The sequence below is a fragment of the Monodelphis domestica genome, chromosome 2, assembly GCF_027887165.1.
Source record: "Monodelphis domestica isolate mMonDom1 chromosome 2, mMonDom1.pri, whole genome shotgun sequence".
Taxonomy (NCBI): domain Eukaryota; kingdom Metazoa; phylum Chordata; class Mammalia; order Didelphimorphia; family Didelphidae; genus Monodelphis; species Monodelphis domestica.
Window position 1 is genome coordinate 355653795 of NC_077228.1, and position 8577 is coordinate 355662371.

The following is an 8577-nucleotide window of genomic DNA, read 5'->3' on the forward strand; positions in this document are numbered from 1 at the left end:
TTAAAGGGTGTTTTGAAAGGAAGCATGGGGGGCAGAGTGGAAACAAGAGTTGGATGGAACACAACAAACCAGGAAGTACCCGGGAGAGATTTTAGAATCCTGTGAAAAGATTCTGAGACAGTTAAGAGCCTTGGAGGAGGAGGGAGTTGAGGAGAGCAAGCACCTGCTCTGGAGCTGATCTCTTTCTCTCCTGATCCATGGTGAAAACCCATTCAACCATCTGTTGTGATTTCTGTTATTCCTCTGTGATCCCAGACACTGAACAAGACCTCTCAAGAACATCTAGTTTAGTAGTGAACTGAACTACAAAGTTGCCTTGGTGGACTTTGTCCAAGCCAGGATGACTAGCTCACTACTGGCACCATCCTCTGACTGAACTTCCATTTCTGGCTTCCATCAAATACTCTGTTTGTATGGGTTTAACCTAGGTAGCATATTAGGAAATAGGGGAATTCTAGGTAGAGAGAACGTAAGTGTAACCCCAACATTTGTTGGGGGTTGAAGAGACCTTCTGCAAGGTCAGTGGTATGGAAAAAGATAGATTTTATTAGTGCTAGGGAATCTCCAAGCCCTCAACCCAATACCTAATCCTTTTATTCTTGTTATTAAATCTTCACCTGTTTGACAACTGAAGTTGGAATGAGTTACCTACTGGCCTTCTCAGAGAAAAGCCATTTAGCTCTCTGAGCCTGAGCAGACCATCCTCTCAGATTGAGTCAAGTAAAATCTCAGTCACCCATTTTAATCACCTGTTAGATCAGTGTGCTCACATTTTACAGATGGGGAATGGCAGCAAATCAGGGTTAAAAGACTTACCCAGTCACATAGTTAGAAGTATCTGAGGCTAGATTTAAACTCATATCTTCCTGTGTTAGTGATGAGAGATTCATCCAACTCTTGTTGACCGGGAGAAGGGTATTAACAATAACAGAAATATGGGAACTGAATAGTTGATTGGGTAGAGAATACGAAAAGTTGACTCTGGGCAATCTTTGCCTTTCTATTCCCTAGAGCTTCTCTGATTTGCTAGGGTAGAGATCTCATTGATTCCTGGTCTTTTTTATGCAGAGTCTCTCTGGTACAGCCAACACAGAGAACCTCTAGGCTTTCAGACCCCTTTTTACCAAAGATCAAGTTAGCAGATGACCTCTCTTACCCCTGCCCTATGCCAATAGGCTTAAAACTTGGCTTAGTGGAAATTCAGTTGACTTTAGGTTTCCCTGTGTCCCCATTCAGAATTCCTGCAAGCATAAGGCTATGTTGAATAGAGCTTGCCCAGGCTTATACCTCTGGTGGTAGTACTCTTTCTGAAAGCCAGCAAGCATCTAGTCCCCTTCTTGTGTCATCTTGGACTAGTTGAAAGAGCATGCTATTGTTCACCCTAATTTTCTAGATCACTGTTCCATCTAATGCCCTTTTAGCTTTTGACTGGAATATCTGTCAGAGGTATAGTCTCCTTTAGGAATTTTCACACTACCATCTTAACTGAAAGTATTTTGGCTGTTAAAATGTAGAAAGAAAAGAAATCCTACTGTCCCAAGGTCTATGCTAAATTATAGCAAGTATCTGAATCCAATCACTTTTACCACTAGCAATAATTTGTCATACCAATTGCAAAGAAAAGCATTACATTTATGGTGAGCATTACTGCTTTCTTTCTATGAGAGTGACATTAATACTAATAAGTGATAGTGGTAGAAGAAGCAGTTGAATATGATATGGCATTTTATGGTGCTAAACACTAAAGGGTTTCAAAAGCACTTTGCACACATTATCTCATTTAAGGTTTCAAAACAATTTACACAATTTGATCCTCACAACATCCTACTAAGGTACTCAGTATTGATATTATTGTTCTCCTTTTTATGTGTGAATAAACCAAGAATCCAGGCTTTTTATCGTCCCAATTTTTTTCAAACTATGTCCACTGTGTCAGAGGCATCTGGATTCGAACCCTGATCTTTCCTTATTCTTCTAAGCATTCTTTCCAGAACAGAACACTGACATTATAAGTGTTATCAAAGATATTCAAGAGCAAAGTAAAAGTCATTGTGAACTCTCAAGCTGGCTCCTATTTCTCCTGTTTTATAAGCTAGTTTTAGCATAATCTTTGACACTCCCCTTAAAAGGAATCTTATAAATGTGTATTTATATCTTTTATCATTTAAAAGTCCTCATTTGCTTTTATAGTTCTCAGAAGATCAGAAAACTGATATTATGTCCATGCAATATTCCTTTGTTTATAAATTTATTGGGAAGAATCTGATTAAGTAAGATCCATTTTATAGCTACTTTAAGTTTTGCAATAAGCCCATAGCTAGTTTATTACGCAGTAAAACAAATATATCTCTAGTAATCAGCAATCAGATTTTTTTTAAAAAAAAGGAAGATGTAACTACAAACTACCATTTGCAAAATTGAAAAGATTTTGATTTAAAGAAACTGAAAATTATCAGGCTTGAATTTAAAAGGACTTGGTCCATTGATTAGGTTATCGAGAAGCAGAATGTATGCATATTTATGCTATCAACCCTTTTATGTTGCAAAAATATCTATTTTGTGGCATTGTTTATGTCAACTATGTTTTTACACTAAAGAAAAATATCACCTAGCAAAAATTATGAAACAAAAGTAGCAATCTTATAAAATATGGACAGCATATCAAGGTTGGGACTACATTAAAAAAACTAATAAAGCAACAGAAAAAAAATCTTTAAAAATCCATTCAAAGAGTTAGAGCCCAATAGTAAATTACTTTTATGTTCAGTAAGAGTTTCATTGAAGTGCTTCTCACACACCAGGCCTTCTTTTTTAAAGCAATTATACCTATTCCCTCCCATAACATAAACTTTCTAGTTGTCAAAACAGAAAATAGAAAGCACATATTTAGTGGGGTGCTGGGGGGGAGGGGGGAGGCAGGTCTCCACTGCTGCTTCCAGAAAGAGGACTACAACAGATAGAGCTCTGCACAGAGGAAGAGACAGACATGGTCCACCTCAAATAGACCCATGACTTCATAGATTTAGTGATCAGGCAGAAATGGGAGTTGAAATCGTTTCAGTTTGCCTGAGGAGAAATGGAAATGGAGAGAATCTGAGCCTCTTCCAAGGGACTTGGAAGTCACAAAGGGAAAGTAAAAGAGTTTTTAGCCAGTCATAGGCTTAAGTGAAACTAATTAAAGTTATGTTCTCTCAGCTTTTATGACCAAAAGCTTATTTCTCCTTTTCTGAGATTAGCTGTGAAGAATAAGGTTAGGAAGTAGAAAGCAGCTGATGCAAGGCAACACTAGACTGATTCTCTTAATGCTTAGTCTTCATGTGGTAAGGAGTGCTACTGATAACAGGGGGAAAGGGAGCAATTTGCAAAGTCATCACTAAGCACTTGAGAAGTAGAGCCAGTCTGTAGAGAGGAGAAAAAGACAAATATGTTCAGAGTTTGCATAAACTAGGAAAGGCACGTGGCACAATACTTAGCACATAGTAGGTGCCTAATAATAAATGTTTATTGACTGGCCATTTAAGGGGAAAAAAGCAAAGAATTTAAGAGACTAACTTTAGAAACATTGCCATTGGCCTAAAGAGAGCAAATTTACATTACCTGAAGTGCAGCATCTAAAGTTTTTCAGGTCATTGAAAATTTGTAATACCTTTATTCTCTTGTTTCAGTTATATTCATGTATATTTTATTTCCTTAGGGAAGGGGCTTAGAATTATTATTTTTTTAATTTTCTTTTGGTCCCAACTTGTTAGTTGGGATTTTTGTACTGATAGTGATAATAAAATGAAACACAATAATAGATTTGTATAAAATCTACTCCCTGATAGCCTTCATTTAATTATATGTGTGTGTATTAGACCTGGGATATCACCAGTCAACTAATGCAAATAGGTAACTTGTTTGTAGCTGGAATTCTTTCAGAATTTCCTGGAGAATTAAGAAGTTAACTGATTTGTCCAAAGTCAAACAGCTAGTATTTGTCAGAGGTAGGATATCCATCTTCAGACCCCAAGGCTGGTGCACTAACCATTAAAACAAGCTGCCTCTGTCAATAACAGTCATTCATGAAACACTAAGTAAACTCTCTGTACATAGCATCTTACTTGATGGCATAAGACCAAGTGCTACGCTGTGTAGACTTTAAGCTTGTAGAATCACTAAACCCTAGAAGTCATTTATTTAGCCCAATGTGTCCCTAAACCCTAGAAGTCATTTATTTAGCCCAATGTGTCCCTAAACCCTAGAAGTCATTTATTTAGCCCAATGTGTCCCTGAGTAGGTTTCATCTATACAACATTCCTGATGTCATCATCTAGCCTTTTCTTGAAGGTTATAATTTTTTCAACAATGTATCGCAAGCTCCTGTCATTGTGCCATGTGCCAAGTACCTGCTTGGGAAATGTAGTGTCTCTCCATTTAGTAATCTTATTCCCCAGGGTCCAACTCAATTCCTTTTTACCAAAATGAAGACTTTTTCTTATTACTCCTTTCTTTCCGATCCAATTCAACTCTGCTCTTTATGTCAGAATCCCTTTTTACTGAACTTGTCTCCTTCCCATCCTTCTCTCTTTAGTTTAATAAGCCTTTTATTATATATTTTTATAACTAGTTTGAACCCTTCCTTTTACCCTCCCTATTACACTATCAAAACTGAAACATCCATTCTTGTATTGCCTCAGGGAAGTGCTCTATTCTTTCCAAGACAAAATGATTATAAAAGCAACAACTAACATTTATATAGCCCTTATTTTATGCATGCTAAGCCCTTTACAATTATGATTTCATTTGATCTTCACAATAATTCTGGGAGGTAAGTGTACTATTATCCCCATTTTACATATGAGGAAACTGAGGCAGGCAGAGGTTAAATGACTTGCATAGGTTCACATAGCATATAAGTATTTGAGGTGAGATGTGAACTCAGGTCTTTATGGCTCCAGGCACAGTGATCTTTTAACTGTGCCATTTTAATAAGTATTACATTGAATTCTATTCTCCCACTGTACACTTCTAGCCAGGTACAACTTCTTGCCCCTAACTGTGGTTTAATGATTATACAGAGCGAGTAATTCTGATCTGGTAAGATTGAGGTTTTTTTTCTCTTTTCCCTCATACTTTATATCAGTTGACCTGTTCACTATTCGAAATAGGGTAAATCACAAAATGATTTGAGCAGGGTGTCATGTCACTGACTAATTTCTACTACGTTGAATTGACAAATCCAACAGAACTTCTATTAATGGATTATACTGTCTGGGAACATAAAGAGTGTTGATGAACTTAAACAGATTTTAGGCCCTTTGAATACAAACTGTAGGATGTTAAGGTAACAAGGGCTACTTCCATATCCTCTGCCTGGCACCTTTTCTATAGACATCAGGAATTGGAAGTAAATTCAACTAGAACAATGAGGATAAGAGGCTCTAGGTTGACTATGAAACATAGCTTCATTCCTATAATTCTTGTATCTTCCATTTGTTGGCTCATGAGTATCACTAGCCTTCACCCCAGACTAATACAGACATTTGTATCACCCAGTTCCATCTCACTCGGCTTTATAGATTATTTCCTCCAGTAGGGTTTACCCTGGCTTTTCCAGTAACTATGATGAAGACACTAAGATAGAAAGACCTAGACCTCAGACTGACATTCACTGTAGTTGCCTATTCATTTGCAATGAAATATCCATTGAAATGACCTTTTACAACTACAGACACATACAACATTCCCACCACAAACACTACTCATTATCATGTCTGGATCAATTCAGCCCTACTGTCTAGCTCCTGTAAGAGAGAGAAATCTGGAAACTTTGAGAATAAGCCTAGAAGAGCTGCAAGAATCCTGCAAGCAGTGAAGGAGGGATGTACAAAAAGGAACCTGGAACCTTGGAGGGAGAGAAAAAGCTGACCCAGGCAGTTGAAAGGAACTCCTTGTGGAGAGTACCTGGGTAGAGGTTATTTTTTGGACTCTGACTGAATCTCAAAGTCAGTGTTAGGGGTAAAACTTATGGTTGGACTAAATATATTTTTAGTTGGTCACCAGGGATTTAAATTCTAAATCCCAATGAAATACTCAAGTCAGAATGGAATTGTATGGTTGTTTATTTACAATAGAGTGAAGATATTAAGGAAGAAAGAAAGAGAAAGAGGAGAGAGATACCAGGCAGTAGTTCAGAGGCCCCAGCCAAGGGGACGCAGGGGGCAGAGGATTAAATCTAGCATGGCTTCCAGCTACCTTGAGGCCTCCTTCAAGATGAGGAGCCTCCTTGGAGGCTGGTGCCTTCAGAAAAGCCAAGAAAAGGGGAGTAAGCCTTGCATTCACCATGTGACAGTCTAAGGGATGCAGTCTGAGGTCTCATGCTTGAGCTTCTCCACAGTCAAGTTCCACTGCCCAATCCTCTCACAGGAAGTGATGCAAAATATAAAGGCAGTTTTTTATGTCACTTGTGTTTCACATGTACCAATGGTGGCTTAAACTTGGCTTTGGACAGCCCAGGGGGTCAGTTAGTTGTTTCTGATTTGTCACTTGCTAGCACACTCAGGTCATAGACTTTCCTCCCCCATACTTAATCCTTAAGTGGGGGATATATACATTCCTGGTTGCTAAAATTCTAAAGACTAAGCAGGTTAGAGAAAATCTAAAATTCACATCATTGATCTTTCTCTTCCTGAATTTCTGATCCCAGATCCTCCTGAACCTCAGCCAGTGGACAAGGACTTTGAGAGACAAGCAATCCACAAAGAAGATCTCTACAACTCCTTTTGAACCTTGAACTTGGGGACACTTGTTGTCCCAGTCAATAAATCAGGGTTTCTCTACTCTGAACCCCTCATGGGTTCAGGTTATCAGACCTGAGCTACCTAACATTGGGGGGGAAGGGTATTAATTAGATAGGGACGCCCTCTCCCTCTTTCCCTCCTGAATCTCAATCTTGACCATTCATCAGCCTTGTCCCTTTCCTGCTTCCCTTAAATAAACACAATTATTAGGACCCAGAACTGACTCTAGTTTTATTAGAAGACATCCTGAATTGAGGGGGGAGGAGAAGGGGTTTCTCTCTCCCCAGAAGAAAGAGACTTACCACCTGAAGCCTCTATCAACAAAGATCCCAGAGAGTCTGCCAGTAGGAATTGAAGGCAGCCATAGTGAGGGGATCCAGTCAGAGAGGGCTGGGGTGGGGGGAATAAAATCCATCCTATTTCTCTCCTATAAGTGGCACCCCAGATGGGACTCAAACCCACAATCCCTGGCTTAGGAGACTTGTAATATAATGGGGAAAGGGGAGAATGGATATGGAGCCTCTTCCTTTTAAAGCAGGGACAGAATGAGAGGAGATGTTGTTGTTTAGTCAGAGGAGAGAAAGAGGATGGATTTTGTCTCCCGCCCCTCCCCCCAGCCCTCTCTGACTGGATCCCCTCACTATGGCTGCCTTCAATTCCTACTGGCAGACTCTCTGGGATCCTTGTTGATAGAGGCTTCAGGTGGTAAGTCTCTTTCTTCTGGGGAGAGAGAAACCCCTTCTCCTCCCCCCTCAATTCAGGATGTCTTCTAATAAAACTAGAGTCAGTTCTGGGTCCTAATAATTGTGTTTATTCAAGGGAAGCAGGAAAGGGACAAGGCTGATGAATGGTCAAGATGGAGATTCAGGAGGGAAAAAGGGAGAGGGCATCCCTATATCTAATTAATACCCTTCCCCCCCAATGTTAGGTAGCTCAGGTCTGATAACCTGAACCCATGAGGGGTTCAGAGTAGAGAAACCCTGATTTATTGACTGGGACAACAAGTGTCCCCAAGTTCAAGGTTCAAAAGGAGTTGTAGAGATCTTCTTTGTGGATTGCTTGTCTCTCAAAGTCTTTGTCCACTGGCTGGGGTTCAGGAGGATCTGGGATCAGAAATTCAGGAAGAGAAAGATCACTGACTTTGAGATTCAGTCAGAGTCCAAAAACATAACCCTGCCCAGCTACTCTATGCCAGGAGTTCCTTTCAACTGCCTGGATCAGCTTTTTCTCTCCCTCCAACATTCCAAGTTCCTTTTTGCACATTCCCCCTTCACTGCTTATAGGATCCTTGCAGCTCTTCTAGGCTTATTCCCAGAGTTTCCAGATTTCTTTCTCTTATACTCTCCAAAATGTAGGAGATCTTAATCTGGAATCTATGGACTTCTTTTCATATTTTGATAATTGTATTTCAATATAATTTATTTCCTTTGATATCTTATGAATTTTATTTTATTCACTTTAAAGCTTAGATCTATAGGTTTCAACATATTGCCAAAGTAGTCCACAAAAAAGAAAAAGTAAAGAATCCCCACTATAACAGAAATCTAGTATTCAATTTATTTACTTCCAACAGCCCAAGGTAGGAACCAGGATTTCTTCTATTCCACTGATGATCCCATTTTTCCTACTCTTTGACACAGGTGGTCACAGACATTTAACACAAGAAGATGATCAGGCAGAGAGAAATCACAAATCACAATTAATCTTGAATCTATGATCTTTTATTTTTCTGTTATATGGATATGCAACGTCAGTGATGCTCCCTCCCTCTGACTTTACCAAGAGAGCAGGTCTTAAG